This window comes from Aquarana catesbeiana, linkage group LG02, assembly GCF_042186555.1.
Source record: "Aquarana catesbeiana isolate 2022-GZ linkage group LG02, ASM4218655v1, whole genome shotgun sequence".
Taxonomy (NCBI): Eukaryota; Metazoa; Chordata; class Amphibia; order Anura; family Ranidae; genus Aquarana; species Aquarana catesbeiana.
Window position 1 is genome coordinate 306,029,017 of NC_133325.1, and position 17,594 is coordinate 306,046,610.

The following is a 17,594-nucleotide window of genomic DNA, read 5'->3' on the forward strand; positions in this document are numbered from 1 at the left end:
GTTCTCATACTACAGGCAGGCAGTTGATTTTGCTAGCTGCAGTATCAGTATATATATATATATATATATATATATATATCCCAGCTTAGTGCAGCTACAGGTCATTAGTATGTCTGGAAGGCCAAGAAGGAGAGGCAGACAGTCACAAGCCAATAAGAGAGGGCAAGCAGGCTCTGTGTCTAGTGCTGGTCGTGGAGACGGTGCATCCTCATCAGCACGTGGCCGTGGGACACGCTTGGCCTTTTTTCGGCAGCTGGCTGTGTTGAGCCGTAACATGCGGAAGACTTGGTCGAGTGGATGACCAAGCCGTCCTCATCCTCCTCATCCTCTCTCACCCATGCCCAGGGTACTTTGCCTGGCAAAGCAGCGGCCTCTTCCCTCGGCTCAATGTCATCACTGACTCCTTCCCTAGCCCCACCATGTCCTCCTGAGGAGTCCCTCGAACTGTTTGACCACAGTGTTGGGTACATGCTCCAGGAGGATGCCCAGCGTTTGGAAGGCTCTGATGATGATACTGAGCTCGATGAAGGCAGTAACATGAGCACGGACAGAGGGGGTGCCCAAGAAGGACAGCAAACTGGCAGTCATGCTCCCTCTGCTGCAGCATACTGCCAGGTTTGCTCCAGTAATGAGGAGGGAGGGGATGATGAGGTCACTGACTCAACGTAGGTGCCTGATAGGAGAGAGGAGGAGGAGGAAGTGGCACATCATAAGGGCAGCACATTGACTGCATCACACCCCAAAGCTCCACATGTGCAGGGCGCTGCAGTCTCTGCGCGTTATTCAAAAAGTTCTTTGGTGTGGGCCTTTTTTGAGACGAGTGCATCAGATCGCACCGCTGCTATTTGCAACATATGTCTCAAGCGTATCTCGCGTGGCCAAAACATCTCCTGCTTGGGTACCACATGCTTGACCAGACATATGTTGACCTGCCATGCAGTTCATTGGCAAGCGTATCTAAAAGACCCACACCAAAGAACCACGAGGACCTCTCATTGCTCCTCATCAGCTGAGATTTTCAACCCCACTATACCTTTGGTCCTCTCTGAGACCTGCACTGAGAGGAATGAAGGTGTAGAATTAGGTGTGTCACAGCCAAGTACTTGTGGGCAATCTGATTTTGGTACACCGACGTCAGATTGTACCAGGCAAATTTCCCTGCCCCAGCTGCTGCACCGCCGAAAGAAGTTTGCTCCCAGCCATCCACATACCCAGCGGTTAAATGCTAGCTTGGCAAAATTGCTAGCACTTCAACTGCTGCCTTTTCAGTTGGTAGACTCTGCCCCCTTCCGTGAGTTTGTGGAATGTGCGGTTCCTCAGTGGCAGGTACCCAAACGCCACTTTTTCTCACGGAAGGCGATTCCTCCATGGCCTCTTCCTGTGCTTTGTCCTCGGAACCAGAGGTGCTCCATAGCCGTTCAAGGGGCTACGCAAGTAAGCAGGCCAAAAGATGCCATGCGGTGCTTGAGCTGGTGTGCTTGGGGGACAGGAGCCACACTGAAGCAGAGGTTCTGTCAGCTCTGCAGGGGCAGGTTCAGAGGTGGTTGACGCCACGCCAACTTAAGGCAGGAATGGTGGTTTGCGACAATGGCACCAACCTCCTCTCTGCCCTCCGACAGGGACAAATGACCCATGTGCCCTGTTTGGCTCACGTCCTTAACTTGGTGGTGCAGCGGTTCTTGGGCAGGTACCCGGGCTTACAGGATGTCCTGAGGCAGGCCAGGAAAGCCTGTGTGCATTTCCGCCGGTCATATGATGCCAGTGCTCGGCTGACGGACCTCCAAAAGGAGTTTAACCTGCCCAAGAACCGCCTAATCTGTGACATACCCACCAGGTGGAACTCAACGTTGCCCATGCTGCAGCGGCTGCACACGCAGCAGAGGGCCATCAATGAGTATCTGTGCGACTATGGCACCAGGACAGGGTCAGGGGAGCTTGTTTTTTTTCCCCACGCCAGTGGGCCATGATCAGGGATGCATGCACTGTCCTGTCACCATTTGAGGAGGCCACGAGGATGGTGAGCAGTGCCAGTGCATGCATCAGTGACACTGTCCCCCTTGTCCACCTGTTGGAGCACACGCTGCATGGAATAATGGACAGGGCACTTGAGGCAGAACAGAGGCAGGAAGAGGAGGACTTCCTTAGCTCTCAAGGCCCCCTTTATCCAGACAGTGTTCCTGCGTGCCCGCCGATCTCACAGGAAGAGGAGGAGGAGGAGGAGGACGAGGAGGAAGATTGTGTCAGTATGGAGGTGGAGCCTGGCACTCAGCATCAGCAGCAGTCTTTAAGGCAGTGGTTCTCAACTCCAGTCCTCGGGACCCACCAACAGGCCAGATTTTAAGTATTACCTTGGGGAGTTGCAGACTAGAATACTACAATCACTGAGCAGCAAGTGATATCACCTGTGATGTATTTCAGCTATCTTGCAAACCTGGCCTGTTGGTGGGTCCTGAGGACTGGAGTTGAGAACCACTGCTTTAAGGGATCAGTCCCAAGAAACACATGGCCTTGTACGTGGCTGGGAGGAGGTGGCTGAGGACCATGTCGTCCTTAGTGACCCAGAGGACTCCGGACCAAATGCCTCAGCAAACCTACGCTGCATGGCCTCCCTGAGCCTGCATAGCCTGCGTAAGGATCCTCGTATTTGTGGTATCAAGGAGAAGGACCAGTACTGGCTGGCAACCCTCCTTGATCCACGTTACAAGGGTAAGGTTGCGGACCTTATCTTGCCATCGCAGAGGGAGCAGAGGATGAAACATCTTCGGGAGGCCTTGCAGAACGGTCTGTGCAACGCGTTCCCAGAGACTGGGAGGTTACAAACTCCTGTTTCTGGACAACGTGTTGCTGAGGCTTCGGTCAGTCAAAGAAGGAGCGGTGGAGAAGGTGGCCGTCTGACCGATGCGTTCAGACAATTTTTTGGTCCGCAGCCCCAAGGTATGATCGGTTCCAGCAACCATCGCCAGCGTCTGTTTTACATGGTGCAGGAATACCTAGGGGCAAGATCAGACTTGGACACCTTTCCCACCGAAAATCCTCTGGGTTACTGGGTCTTGAGGATGGATCACTGGCCAGAGCTTGCACAGTATGCAATTGAGCTACTGGCCTGTCCTGCATCCAGCGTTCTTTTGGAACGCACATTCAGTGCTGCTGGAGGCGTGGTAACCGATCACAGGGTGCGTCTGTCCACCGACTCGGTTGATCGACTGACCTTCATAAAAATGAATCAGTCTTGGATCACCACCAGCTACCAAGCACCTGATGCTGATGTAACCGAATAATTTTTTTGAAATCTCAGATCCCTTCAAAGACTGCCTATGCTGATGCTGAGTGACTATCCCTGAGTAATTATCCTCTTCCTCCTCAATCATCACGTTGATAGCTTGTAAGAACATTTTTGGTTCTGGGCGCCACCACCAGTGCCTAAGGCACAATTTTTCAGCCCCTGTTTAACAGGGGCATGTAATTACAATTTTTGATGCAATACTTTGCAGCAGGGCTCGTTCCTGCGTTCCAACTAGAGTGTCTGTGAGGGGTTGCAGTGTTGTGGCTCCAGCACTAGTGCCTAAGGCCCAATTTTTCTGCCCCTGTTTAACAGGGGCGTGTAATTACAATTTTTGATGCAATACTTTGCAGCAGGGCTCGTTCCTGCGTTCAAACTAGAGTGTCTGTGAGGGGTTGCAGTGTTGTGGCACCAGCACCAGTGCCTAAGGCCCAATTTTTCTGCCCCTGTTTAACAGGGGCGTGTAATTACAATTTTTGATGCAATACTTTGCAGCAGGGCTCGTTCCTGCGTTCCAACTAGAGTGTCTGTGAGGGGTTGCAGTGTTGTGGCACCAGCACCACCACCACCACCAAAGGCCCAATTTTTCTGCCCCTGTTCAACAGGGGCATGTAATTACAATTCTTGATCTAATATTTCACAGCAGGGCCCATTTCTGCACCCACCAAGAGCAAGTGAGGACTTACAGTGTTGTGGCACCAGCACCACCACCACCACCACCAAAGGCCCAGTTTTTCTGCCCCTGTTCAACAGGGGCATATAATTACAATTCTTGATCTAATATTTCACAGCAGGGCCCTGTGAGGGCTTATGTTGTTATGGCCACAACAACACCTAAGGCCCAAATTTTTGCTGAGTATATAGGGCAGGCCCCTACTTTCAAACATCTAACTTACAAACGACTCCTACTTGCAAACGGAAGGAGACAACAGGAAGTGAGATGAAATCTACCCCTAGAAAGTGACATTCTCTCCTGTAAGAGTTAATATGGGAAAAACATTTCTCCTTTCCACTGATGCTTTCCAATCCTTGTTCCACAAAAAACCCCAAATTCTCAAAAAACATTTGTCATTGGGACAAAAAGTGAGGTGAAATCTTCTAAAGAGGAGGAAAGACAGCAAAACAAATGTCACAGGGGTGATAACCCTTCCCTATGTTTTCCAAAAAGCTTAAAAAAGATATTTTGGCTGGAGCTAAACACGTTAAAAATGTACCCGTTCAAAATGACAAACAGATTCTACTTAACAACAAACCTACAGTCCCTGTCTTGTTTGCTCCGCCCGTATACTGCTGTTCAGAGTATATAGGGCCTGGTGGCCCCACACCTTTCCTTATTTTAATTTGGGTGCGGGGTTCCCCTTAATATCCATACAAGACCCAAAGGGCCTGGTAATGGACTGGGGGGTACCGTTTGTCTCACTGATTTTCATCCATATTGCCAGGACCCGACATTACATTAAACCCGCAAGCAGTTTTAAATGAGATTTTTTCCTTTAAAAATGACATTTGGTGCAGGGACTGTTCTAAACACGGGAAACACGTGCCATTTTACAGGCATACTATAGACACCCCCCAGGTACGATATTTAAAGGAATATTTCACTTTTTTTTTTACTTTAAGCATCATTAAAATCACTGCTCCTGAAAAAACTGCCGTTTTTAAAAGTTTTTTTTGCATTGATACATGTCCCCTGGGGTAGGACCCGGGTCCCCAAACCCTTTTTAGGACAATACCATGCAAATTAGCCTTTAAAATGAGCACTTTTGATTTTGAACGTTCGAGTCCCATAGACGTCAATGGGGTTCTAACGTTCGTGCGAACTTTCGGTCCGTTCGCAGGTTCTGGTGCGAACCGAACCGGGGGGTGTTCGGCTCATCCCTATTGACGAGGCGTATACTTCTTGTTCTTCCAACATTCCAAGATGGAGGCAAGCGTAGGCTGGTGCCCACTGTGCCCCCATCGAGGTTTCCCTGATTTGTTGATAGTAACCACTAATAAATTGGAAGTAGTTGTTCTCTAACGCGAAAGCTAGCAAATCAAGTAAAAATTCATTTTGTGGACCCATTCCTAGATATGTTATATTCCAGGAAAGAGTTGATTGCTTGCAACCCACAGTTATGTGTGATTGACTTATACAGAGACTCTATGTTTATCCCCACTAACCATACATTGTCCTCTACCTTCAAGTTATTAATTTTTTGTAACACATCTCGGGTATCCTGCACATATGATTTCAATTGGATCACCATCTCTTTCAAGAGGAGATCTAAATATCTTCCTATTTTCTCTAGGGAGCCCCTTACCACTGAGACTATCGGTCTTACGGGTGGTTTGTCTAAACATTTATGGATTTTGAGTATAACATATAATGTAGGGACATTAAAGTCCGTCACTTTTAGGTAGTTAAATTCACTGTTTGACAGTAGGCACTTCTCTTTTGCCATCCTAAGTTTTTCATTAAGGTTCTTTACCACTACCATGAACTAGTTATCCTCCAACCTTCTATATGTTGTTTCATCCCTTAACTGTCTCTTTACTTCCTCCTCATAGTCTTTTTTTATTAAGTAACACCACATTCCCCCCTTGTCACTTCTTTTTATTATTATGTTTTTGGCTTCTTTTAATTCCTTAAGTGCTTGTCGTTCATTGAACGTTAAATTATCGGGGGTACCTTTACTCCAATCTTATGTTTTTAGATTCATCTGTACCATGTCAAGGAACAGGCTTAGCCATTTATTCTTACGATATTGTGGCATCTTAACTGATTTTATTTTTAAGTCTGCTCCTTGACCTTAAGTCTGCTCCTTGACACGGCATCTGGTGTTTCCTCGTCCTCATTTTCTTTTAGTAGGGAGATCAATATTTCCAGGGCCTGTGCATCATCTTTTGTTTGTTGGTAACTCTGTTGGATTTTTTTTTTAATTATACGGGGTTTTAAAGTAAACTTTCTGTAGGAAGAGAACTATATCCTTATATACCATAAATCATCCATATTATCTGTCGGGGAGAAGGACATCACCTTTTGGAGGAGCTGCACGTCTAGTCATTAATGGGAAATCTGACAGATTAATCACTTTCCTATCTTGTGTGGTTAAACTCTCTATATCTATTTCTTTAGGTTTTGAGCCTGTGTTCTCCTGTCTGTGCTCCCTCTGTCTTTCCATTTCCCCTTCCCTCTCTTTGTGACTATTGTTCCTCTTTGGTTGGCTTGCGGGCCTGCTGTCCCCTCTGGCTCTAAAAAAAAGTTACTGTTTTCTGACCAGTTTCCTTTTCTGTTTCACTTTACAATCTTTCCCCACTAGAGGAAGATGTTGATTTTTGTCCTTCTCTCCTTGATCTTCTACATCCATGTCTCACTGTCAAATTGAATATCTCCCCTGTTTCACAATCATTTAAATCTCTTTTAAATTTAGATTGTTTTGTATGCTTTAGATTCCGTTGGGTACATTCATTTATTTTGGCCATTTGTTTTTGTTAATGAACTTATTTGGTGCAATTGAGATTGTTCTGATATCATATTTTATTTTTAGCAATGTTTGCATTTATTTTTGTTATTTCCTACATATTACAAGTTCTCCATTGGGTTGAGCACTGTAGATTCCATCGTTCATGGAATCATCCTTTTAAAAATTTGCTGTGGTGAAAAACTTTAGGCCTTGTGAAATGGGACTTGAAGCAATGGATATTCTGTGAGTAGATCTTCAGAGTAATAATAGCCATAATGGGCATAATCTACAAATGTCAGTGAGAGTTAGAGAGGAAGACTGTGTATGAGTCTGACATATTCTGAGTCTGTGGGGAGAGAGGAGAAAAAGAGAAGAAAACAAGAAAGCAATGTAAACAAAGGTACAACTAAATTGGTAACCACAACTAGTGTAGAGGACATCACAACTGTTCAGGATATGTAGGGGAGGGAGCTCTACCACCAGACACATGGCTGCACCAAAACATAAGGCCTAGTTATACCCAGAGAGGGGAAGGGAAAGAAAAAAAAAGGGGAGCGGGGAAAGGGCCTGAGCACCTCAGGTAATAACTGGCCGAGTGTCAGGGAAGTCATCCGCAGAATACAGCTAATGCTCGCAAGCATACACTTGTGCGCAGGCGCCGGCAAGGGATTCACAGAACAACTACGGGCGCATCAGCGAATGCGCGTTCGCGTTCGCGCGTGCACGCGCACGCGCGCGCGCGCACACGCGCACACCTGTCATCTGAACTGGCACCAGACGGCCTATTTAAACACAGACTTAGTACTGGCTGGTTGCTGCTTGGTCTACAGCGTGTACCTGAATTCTTGCTACCTGTGTTGACTTCCGATCATCGTTCCGGCCTGCTACCTGACTTCTCTCCTGCCTGCTGTTTGTACCTGATCTGCCTACCTGCTGCCGAACCTGCCTGTGACCTGACCTCTCTCCTGCCTGCTGTTTGTACCTGATCTGCCTACCTGCTGCCGAACCTGCCTGTGACCTGACCTCTCTCCTGCCTGCTGTTTGTACCTGATCTGCCTACCTGCTGCCGAACCTGCCTGTGACCTGACCTCTCTCCTGCCTGCTGTTGTACCTGATCTGCCTAGCCGTTGCCTAATCTGTCTGTGACCTGACCACATTCCTGCCAGCCGAGTCATCTGATCTGTCTCTCTGCTGCCGAGACCTGCCAGTGATCCAGCGACTCCCCTGTCTACTTCCAGTCAAGTCCAGCCGTCCACCTGTGTGTTCCGGCAACTTCCTGCTCAGACTTCAGGACTTCCATAGGCACTCTTACTCCGCCGTGCTCCAGCGCCAGCTGTTCCACTACCAGCGGCCCTTGAGCCGGAGTTGTACGGGAGGCCTTCCTCTACACGTCAGGCTCGCCATCAGGTACGTGACACCGAGAATGAACAAGCCGCCAAGAAAGCTGAGAAGCAATTCCCATGGCGGATGGGAGAAGTGGGAAGATAAGTTATGTGGGCCTGAAGTGGGAAGTACTAACTCCTGAAAGGTTAGGTCCCCTTTTAGCAAAAGCCTTCCTGTAAAGATGGAATGTGTGCAGTTAGTTCCCATCTATATTCCAGGTTGGGGAGAGCCTAGTGCAGCTGGGGCACACATACCAAACACCCAACACACCTGCAGAGGTAGTCAGTTATCGCAAAGGCCTTGGACAGGGCAGAAGGTCAGATGCAGATTCTGGAGGTGCAGCTGCAGCAGTCCTTTCTCTGGAATGACATGACAGTAGTTGTGAGCTGGATGCATGAAGCCCGATGGGCAAGTCAGCGCAGTTCGATCACACACACAAGCCTATCTCAGTCCTTTATGAGATGCTGCAGTCAGCAGAGTTTAGGGGTAGGCCAGCCTGTATACGGGAGTGGGAGAGAAACTTGCAGCATACATTTACGGAGGCTCAGTTGGACCATCTGTATTGTCTTACCCATGCAAGTTCTGTGGACGCAAAGATGCAGGAAAATAGCTTCAAGATGCTGACTAGTTGGTATAGATTACCTGCTAACCTGGCTAGGATTTTTCCAACAATCTCTAATGCCTGATGAAGAGATTGTGGGCTGAGGGCTACTTACCTACATATTTGGTGGGAGTGCCCAAGGCCTCAGCCATATTGGCAAGATATCAGGGCCCAGATCAAAGTGATCCTAGATATTGAGATGCCTGACTCTACCCTGGAGTTTTTGCTCCAGGTGCTATCTATTCCTCTCAGCCATTACCGCAAGTCGGTTCTACCTCATCTTCTGATTGAAGCCATGCACTTGATCCCTGTTCACTGAAAAACAGCTCATGATCCTGGGTGAGTTGATTGGATCCACTTGGTAAACAACATTATGGCTGCGGAGGAGTGGGTGGTGTAAGGGCCGACATGAAAAGTTCTATGGGATTTGGGCCACTTCTAGTGCCTCACAGACCCCACGGCCATCGGCCTTAGGGCCCCATACATCTTTGTAGTCAGGGAACTGATTTAACTTAGTTTTGTTAAAGATTGGGGAAGACTTGCTCAGATCCATGAAATATTTCAGAAATTATCATTTATTCTCTCAGTTATAGTGCTTGCTGTTGTGTCTTTTGCTTTTGTTTTGTTATTTATTTTATTTTATTTTGTTTCTTTATTACTTTTATGCTTGGTCTACTCTCCCCTTTCGTCCTCTCCTCTCTCCTTCTCCTCTTTTCTCCCCCACTCCCTCACCTACCCTTACCCTTCCTTGTCCTCATAACCAAGTTTTACAAATGGACTCATAGCTCTTGATTGGTAATATATGGGTATATCAATGTATATCAATATATATATTTGTGGATGGTTGTACCAATACGCTTTGATTGCCAATTTCAAGTCTTTTTTTTTCTTTGTAATTTTTTACCTCATGCCTGTTTGGGCTTTGTGAAACTCAAAATAAAGATTACTTAAAAAAAAAAAAAGAGATCTGATTTCTGAATGATCTCAGTACTCTTTCAAACTGATGTCAAACTGATGCATAAAGCCCGTTAGCGTAGGCCATTACGGCTACATCTCACAATGCAAAGCTATAAGTCAACTGACTCGCTGAAACCAATGCACTCCCTGTGTGTCTGTCATCATAACAATTGTTAAACAGGGTGACTGCATGATTGCTGTGAAGTATCTCTATTTTAAATAAATTAAATTATAACAGACATAAGAATGATCAATCATGAAACAAGAGAAAGTAACAATAAAAATTACTTTTTAGTTAAACACTACAACAACAAAGCAAAAAATGTGTTCAGTGAAAATAATGCATAATTTCCCCCGAATAACATTACTGAAAAGTATGTTTACCTAGTTTATAGCTACTCTATATTCTAATAGCTACTAAATATGATTGCACAATATTAGACCGGATAATGATTTGATACCATCCACATTGTCCATTAAAAATCAAGGCAGTACATATGCAGTGCTTTGTCGGTACAAATGTCATGGTATTTTAGTTCATAATTGCAAGTTAATTATTTATTACAATACAGAGGTCAGTATAGTAAAATCCATTCACAGAATGAGAGCCTTTAGTGGTTAGTTTAGCCATTTTGTTCCAAACCATTAACAAGATCTATCCAATTACCGCAAGAACATTTATAAGACTGCAGAGACACAGATGAATCTAGGGTCACTGGCAAACTCAGAAAAATCTGAAAACCCAAAGCAAAAGCTGTTACATTTTGTTTTGTGACAACACATTTCTGTTTTTATATCATGCTGTAATAAAAGTCATACAGTAAAAACTGTGGTTTGTAGCAAGAGAAATACAAATAAGCCGCCCCTGAATCCCTCTTACTCCACTGCGCCAAAGAAAAGTGCAAAGCTATATAAAAGATGTGTAAATGAATACAAAATGTGTGTACATACATAGTGTACAGTGAAAAAAGCTGCCACTTAAATAAAAACGTAAATTGATCAGAATCCCAAAACTATACCTCTCACATGTGTACAGATAGAGATAGTGCAGCTAATATAAATTGTGTAAAATAATGAGTCAGAGCAGCATGATGCCTATGACCCTCTAATTATACATAAAAATAATAGTATCATGAAAAAAAATTATTTTTATCATGAAAAAAACAAAACATTTTCAACACCCAGTGAAAAGTGTCACTATAGATAATAAATTACAAGAATTGAATGATCAAGTTCAACAGTTGTTTTTCAATCTTCTTGTGTGATAAATCTTCTACTTTTCCACCACACCACCGGGATAGTGACACTACTCCCTCTGAAGAGCGAACTCACCAGATTGTATAGCCTCCCACTCTCGTGTTTGGCAAAACAACAATTGAACCACACCTGGGTTGCATGTGATGAACCATGACTTCAATCAAGCCAGCTCCATATGTGAAAAAATGAATAAAGTGCTCCACATAGCGTGATACCATTTTGACAGATTTATTAAAATCACTCCAAACAAACTTCAATGGTTATACTCACTTTTAAACTGAAACAAAAAAGCCTTTGAACAAAACCACAGCAAGCACAGCAAGCAACAGAATCAGTGATCCAAAGTTGCACCACGGTCACAGCGGACCTGAAGTGTGATCTGGTGTATTTCTCACCCAACCTTCTAAGGCCCAGCAATCTGATCAGTGTAGTCCTCCTCAGACAGCAGTGTCTAATGTCAGTGCGATGGAATACCGTGTAACCATGCCCCAGACATGTTTTGTCGAAAAGACTTCTTCAAATGGGATTGGTTACACAAGCGGTCCTTCAATCCTAATATACTACCCATGATCAATCATGTGATCATCATCAGTCATGTGATCCCCTGCTCCACACATGCTCACTCGTGTCCCCATGACCGTGAAGCACCGGTATACATATTAAACACATAACTGGAATAAACATTTTTATGGTATGTTGTTAGAGTGCTGCGTCCAGCATTATCACATAAAACATATCCTAACTTGTAAAACACCACTAATTACAGTGATGATATGGATACGCAACAAAAAAAAATATATATGATCATCATCAGTGATGTGACCTCCTGCTCTGCACATGCGCACATATCGTGTCCCCCTGACAGCGAAGCACAGGTACAAAGACTAAAATAAATGATTGGATCACAAACATTTTACGGTGTGTAGTTAGAATGCTGTGTCCAGCATTGCCTTATATGACATATGACATATCCTAACTTAGAATCCACCACTAGTTACAGTGATAATGTGGAAAAGCAACCAATAAAAATGAAAAAAATAAAATCTATATATTCTTAAATTAAAATAAACATTTCAACAGGAGATAATTAATTTGTCTAGTTAAAAATATAAGCTATATAAATTAGTCATGATACTATCATACAGCTGCATAGGACAAACCATGACTGAAACACAGTCTAATCCCATTAATAAAAACTATGGATGACTGCAAGTGAGTCTAAGAAAAGGAAAATAGTGATATATCATCAGTGGTCACTTCAAGCCATTCATCCATATACTTATTTATTCAGTAAGATCATCCTGAGGGGACACCTCCCATCTCAGGCTTATAAAAATGAGATTCTCCTTTACTTAATGTTCAAACGTAAAAATATCCCACCAAGTTTTAACTTGTTTCTCCAAAAGATATTCCAAAATCTTTAAGAATCCCGAGACATCTCCCTCGCCATCAGTGATTATCTGATTAGCGGAAAATTAATGGCATCCATGGCTGAAGGTGGTAATTAAATAGACAATGCTTTGTAGCAAGAGAAATACAAATAAGCCGCCCCTGAATCCCTCTTACTCCACTGCACCAAAGAAAATGTCAATCACAGCCAGTAAGGAGGGAGCAGGGGCTCTGGGTGTCCACAAGTGGGGCTCAGGAGCGAGCGTGCGCAAGGATCTCACAATACCCTTGGAATTTAAAGGAAGAAAAATCATTATGGGAAATACATGGAAGCCCTAATGGTAAATGTTCTTAGCATTTGGGGTCCAACTACCTTTTAATGTGCAAAACGCTCAGCAAAAATATGAGCTTGGCCCTACAGTGCTTGCTGAAAATACCCACGAGTAGGGATAGCCATGCCCATTTTAAAGAAACAGTGCCAATGAAATTAAGGAGGCTAGAGCATTCCTTTTTTCAACTGAAGCAAGCTTTGCACAATACTCTCATTCCAACTTTTAACCAAATGTGTCAATCACAAATATAAATCTTTCTTAAAAAAGAAATGAAAAGAAAATGCCATTAAGGAAAAAGATACACAATATATTTTTTCCACTTTGTAACTACAAGCTGCATCAATGCCTTAAGAACATACATCAGCTAAAAATTGTTTAGCAATTTACAGTTTAGTACAACAATAAATGACAAGCTGTAAGGCCTCTTAAAGTGTAACCAAAGACAAAACATTTTTTTTTCATTTTGGACAAATTAAGAGAGCATTGTAACCCCTGTCAGTGTTTTGCTATCTGTGTCCCATAAGGGAGATTTCCCTTCATTTCCTGTCCCATAGCCAGGAGGAAGTGAGAGGAAATCCCTTCAAAGTCAGGGAATCCTGGGCTGTCACCAGAACTAGTGTCCCCCATTTCAGGATTTTCCCCTCTATTACTGTTCTAGTTTCAACCCAAACTTCTGAATTTTCTTTTACTTTCACTTTAAATGATCATGGTAAACAGAGCAGTAGAGAGTGAATCTCTCTAATAGGGTCACAGAGAGCAATAAAAGGTGACAGGTGTTCTAATTCCTCTTTACAGTTAAAAAAAAAACATTTTGCCTTTAGTTACACTTTTTCACACATCATAGAATTTTCTGTTACTGAGTTTGTCTTTGTATGTACTTTACTTTGGATGCAGTAGTAATTCATACCCAACACCCTTGCAAGCTCAATTTTAGAATGGGGTATTTGGTGATGGATGTTTCACCACGTAGAAAAATTGTTGATCAAGGTTGGCAGATAGGCTTCAACTACTTTTACAGGTCCAGAACTTCAGATTTATTTTATTACCTTTTGTATTGCTTTAGACTTCAGACTATTTAGTGATGTAAGGAACCAAGTACATCAAACACTTTTTAAGCAATTGATGAAAAACTATGAATTCCAAGAAAAGAAACTTAGATATTCAGATTTTATGGAAGTGGGATTTCTAAATTCAATGTTCAGTGGCCACTTGAAAGTGGCCAGTTAGATGTGAGGATATGTCATTTGCATATTTTACGTACTTTAATGATATTCCCATATTATTTACATACTTTCTTCATGGATTGCCATTTTATTCAGATTTAGTGAGGTTGATTTACTAAAGGCAACTACAGTAGACTGCAAGCAAAATAATAATTAAAAAAAAAAATAGAATTTTTGCTTGCACATGATTGGATTATGGAAGTCAGCAGAGCTTCACCTCATTCACTAAGCGCTGGGGGAAATTCCCTAGCAAATTGAACAGTTTATTTGCCTTTAAAATTATGTTCCTTTAGCTCAGCAATCCATATTCCCTACTGTATTTATTCCAGGTATTTATGTAGCATTCACAATTTAAACAACACTTTTACATATTGTACATTTGCATTAGTCCCTGTCCTCAAAAAGCTTGCATTCTATCTTACATGCATGCACACACTTGGGCAATATTAGACATAAAGCAAATACCCACACTCCAAAGATTAACATGGCTTTGGAGTGTAGTAGGAGATTCATGCATGGACAGGGGGAACATGTAAACTCTATGCAGATGGCATCATAGTGTCCTGGTTGGAAATTGAGACCCTAGTGCTGCAAATCGCTAATCATTAACCCACTGTGATGCCCATTCATTCACTACCTGAGTACATATAAAGGGTAATAGCACCCATTTGATGGAGCCTTAACTAGTGTGCTGATCTAGACAAACATGAGTTCAAAGTACAAAATCAATTTTCCAGCATATACACCTTCCTTTTTATACAAAATTAAACTTACTAGAAGAAGCCCTTATCCTGTCATCCTTTCAGACTTCTTAACTATAAGACATTGTTGTTTACCTTTATGAGTGATTCAACAAATATACCTTCAGAATATACAACATAGTTTATTTTGTTTTCTACTATAACAAGTACAACATGTCTTATTATTTTTCTATTACTTGCATCTTTTGCTTTTTTCCTGTAGTACAATGTGTATTGAAGAAGACTCTGACAGTTTGTATAGACTGACTTGTAATTATTTGATGACAGGAAGATTTCTGTAATATCTTTTTCTATTACATGATTCATCAAATACCGATGGAGTAATTACGGTGCTAGAAATAATAATGTATCAATCATCTGAAAAATCCATTGCCTGATCAGCTTTGAAAATTGAAAGGGCTCAAGCTGTTAACACATAAATCGATTTAGATTTTTCTTCCTCCATTTTTTGCTTCAGAAATCTTGAAGTAAAGATGATCAGAGAGCTTGATTGCAATAGTTTTATCAATAACTATTCAGAGAGTAAGAAGAGAATACTAATTATAATGTAAATGTTAGCTGTCATTGATGTCTAGATGTAGGATGGATTCATAGCAAGTTCATTTTCAAATGCAGATGACGTTTTTTCTAGAATTCTTTGATTCTTCCTACCAATACATGGGTACTGCTGAATGGTAACTTACTGAAGGGGCTATGACAAACCTTATGAGTTTAATACTTGCTGTATTTGTATACACAGCTGGAGAGCAACCCAAAGGTTTGCATGTACTTTAGACTTATGATATTCCACAAACAATGGGACTATTTTGGTACCCTAAAAGAGTGTAATTATATTTTGAAAAAAACACAATTCTATTAAATAAAGTTAAAAATGTACTAAAGGCTATATTATTTAGATAAATGAAATGTGTCAATTGATTCTTTAACATGTGAGTATTTGAAGCAATATGGAGTAACTAACATTGTACCAAAGAGGCCTGCTAATGCCATATTTAATTATGTATTCTATATAAATGGTGTACAAATGACAATAGTATAACTGTATCAAAAGAAATTGCTTCCCCCTGCAGTGTGGATGGAGGAATCTCCACTGCAAGCTATTGATATCTAATAGGTATAACATGGACAGACTTGGCCATTTGTAAAAGTGGAACAGTTTTTATTATTTTCTTCAAAAATCAGGAAAATAAAACAGCAGAGGAAAAATACAAATGCAAATGCATGAATATTTAAATGATTGTGCAATTCAAATTGAGTACTGAGATGCACTCCCTTATTTACAGTTATCTCCAAAAAGGCATTTAAAGCATCATCTATTAATAATAATCTTGGGTACCATAATTAATCACCATTTAGAGGGTGCACACAGTTCTGAGGCTTGAAATATTTGGTATCGGGGGCAGGAGGTGGAGCCTAGCGGAGCAGACATGCATTGTTAGAGCTCCACACCGCTGAGGAGAGAAGAGAAGGACAAAGCAGGGCCTGCAGGCTCAAAAGGTATCTATTTGAACCTTTTTGCCCCTGGGAACAAACTGTGAAAGTTTGGGCAGGAAATATGGTACTGGGAGGAAACCGTGGCAGAAATAAAAATCACCTCACAAAGAGCTCACAGGCACTCACTGCAGCTGAAGCAGCTCCAGTCACCTCACAAGATACAGCATCAGGGCGCTCTCACAGACAGAAAATGTCACAGCAAGACTCTCCATTTGAGTCAGATATAGAACAAATCCTCTCACAAACTTCTCCACAAACCTCCTCAACATCCCCAGTAATATTATTACAATTTGAAAAGATGCTTCATAAGGCTTTAAAACAAACCTCAGACCAAATAACAAAAAGCCTAACCAAAGAAATAAGAGAGCTGGGAAACCGCACCGCAGCCCTAGAAATAAAAATGGATGAAATTGAAATTACAACCCAAGAAAATATAACAGAATTGGAACAATTAAAAAAAGAGAATTTAATACTTCAAACTAAGCTCGAAGATTACGAAAATAGAGCCAGAAGTTCAAACTTGCGCATAAGGGGAATACCTGAAACTGTGACAGACCTGCAATCTACTATTACTGCTCTATTACAAGAACTAAAGCCAGATATCCCTATTGAACGTTTAGAACTGGACAGAGTACACAGAGCCCTCACAGCCAAAAAGAAAGATGGACCCCCACGTGATATAATCACAAAATTTCATTATTACAGAACGAAAGAACAAATACTAATTGCTGCAAGAGAAAAAAAGGAACCTAATTTTCAAGGACACAATTATCAAATTTTTGCTGACCTATCCCAACTTACTATTACTAAAAGACGATCCATGAAACCCCAACTAATGGAACTGCAACGCCACAACATTATGTATCAATGGGGCTTCCCCTTTTCAGTCAGATTTAACTACCAAGGTACAATTTACAGAAGCAGATCAGCAGATGAACTACAACAAACCCTTTTAAAATTAAATCTGACAGAACCCACAAGCAGCAACACTCCTACACGCAGAAGAATGGCATCATCTTCACCTTCAGGCAGCACCCAGAAAATTTCAGAACAAAATGGGAATCATCATTCTCACAAAAGAGGCCGTTATGCCACATCATCCATGGACCAAGAAGATTCAATGGACTGACATCCTAATTCCTGATATCTCTTCATTTATTATACTAAGAGATGGTTCTCTATAAAAAACCTATATTTATAACTGAATGTAACTGCATTCTGATGGTCACACACTGTGTGGGATCATGTTACATTCCAGTTATATTTCTTATTACTTCTGATTCATATAGCCTTAGAATATATAAGTGAAATAAGGAAATTCTTGTTCAGTTATATATTATCAGGTAATAACAATAGATTTATTACTTTTTAGGACAAATATGTTCAATAATCCAGAAGTAATGGAAGCTTTTTCTTTCTTTTCTTAAAACAAATATATTATTACCTAACTAGTTCCTAGAATTATGTTTTT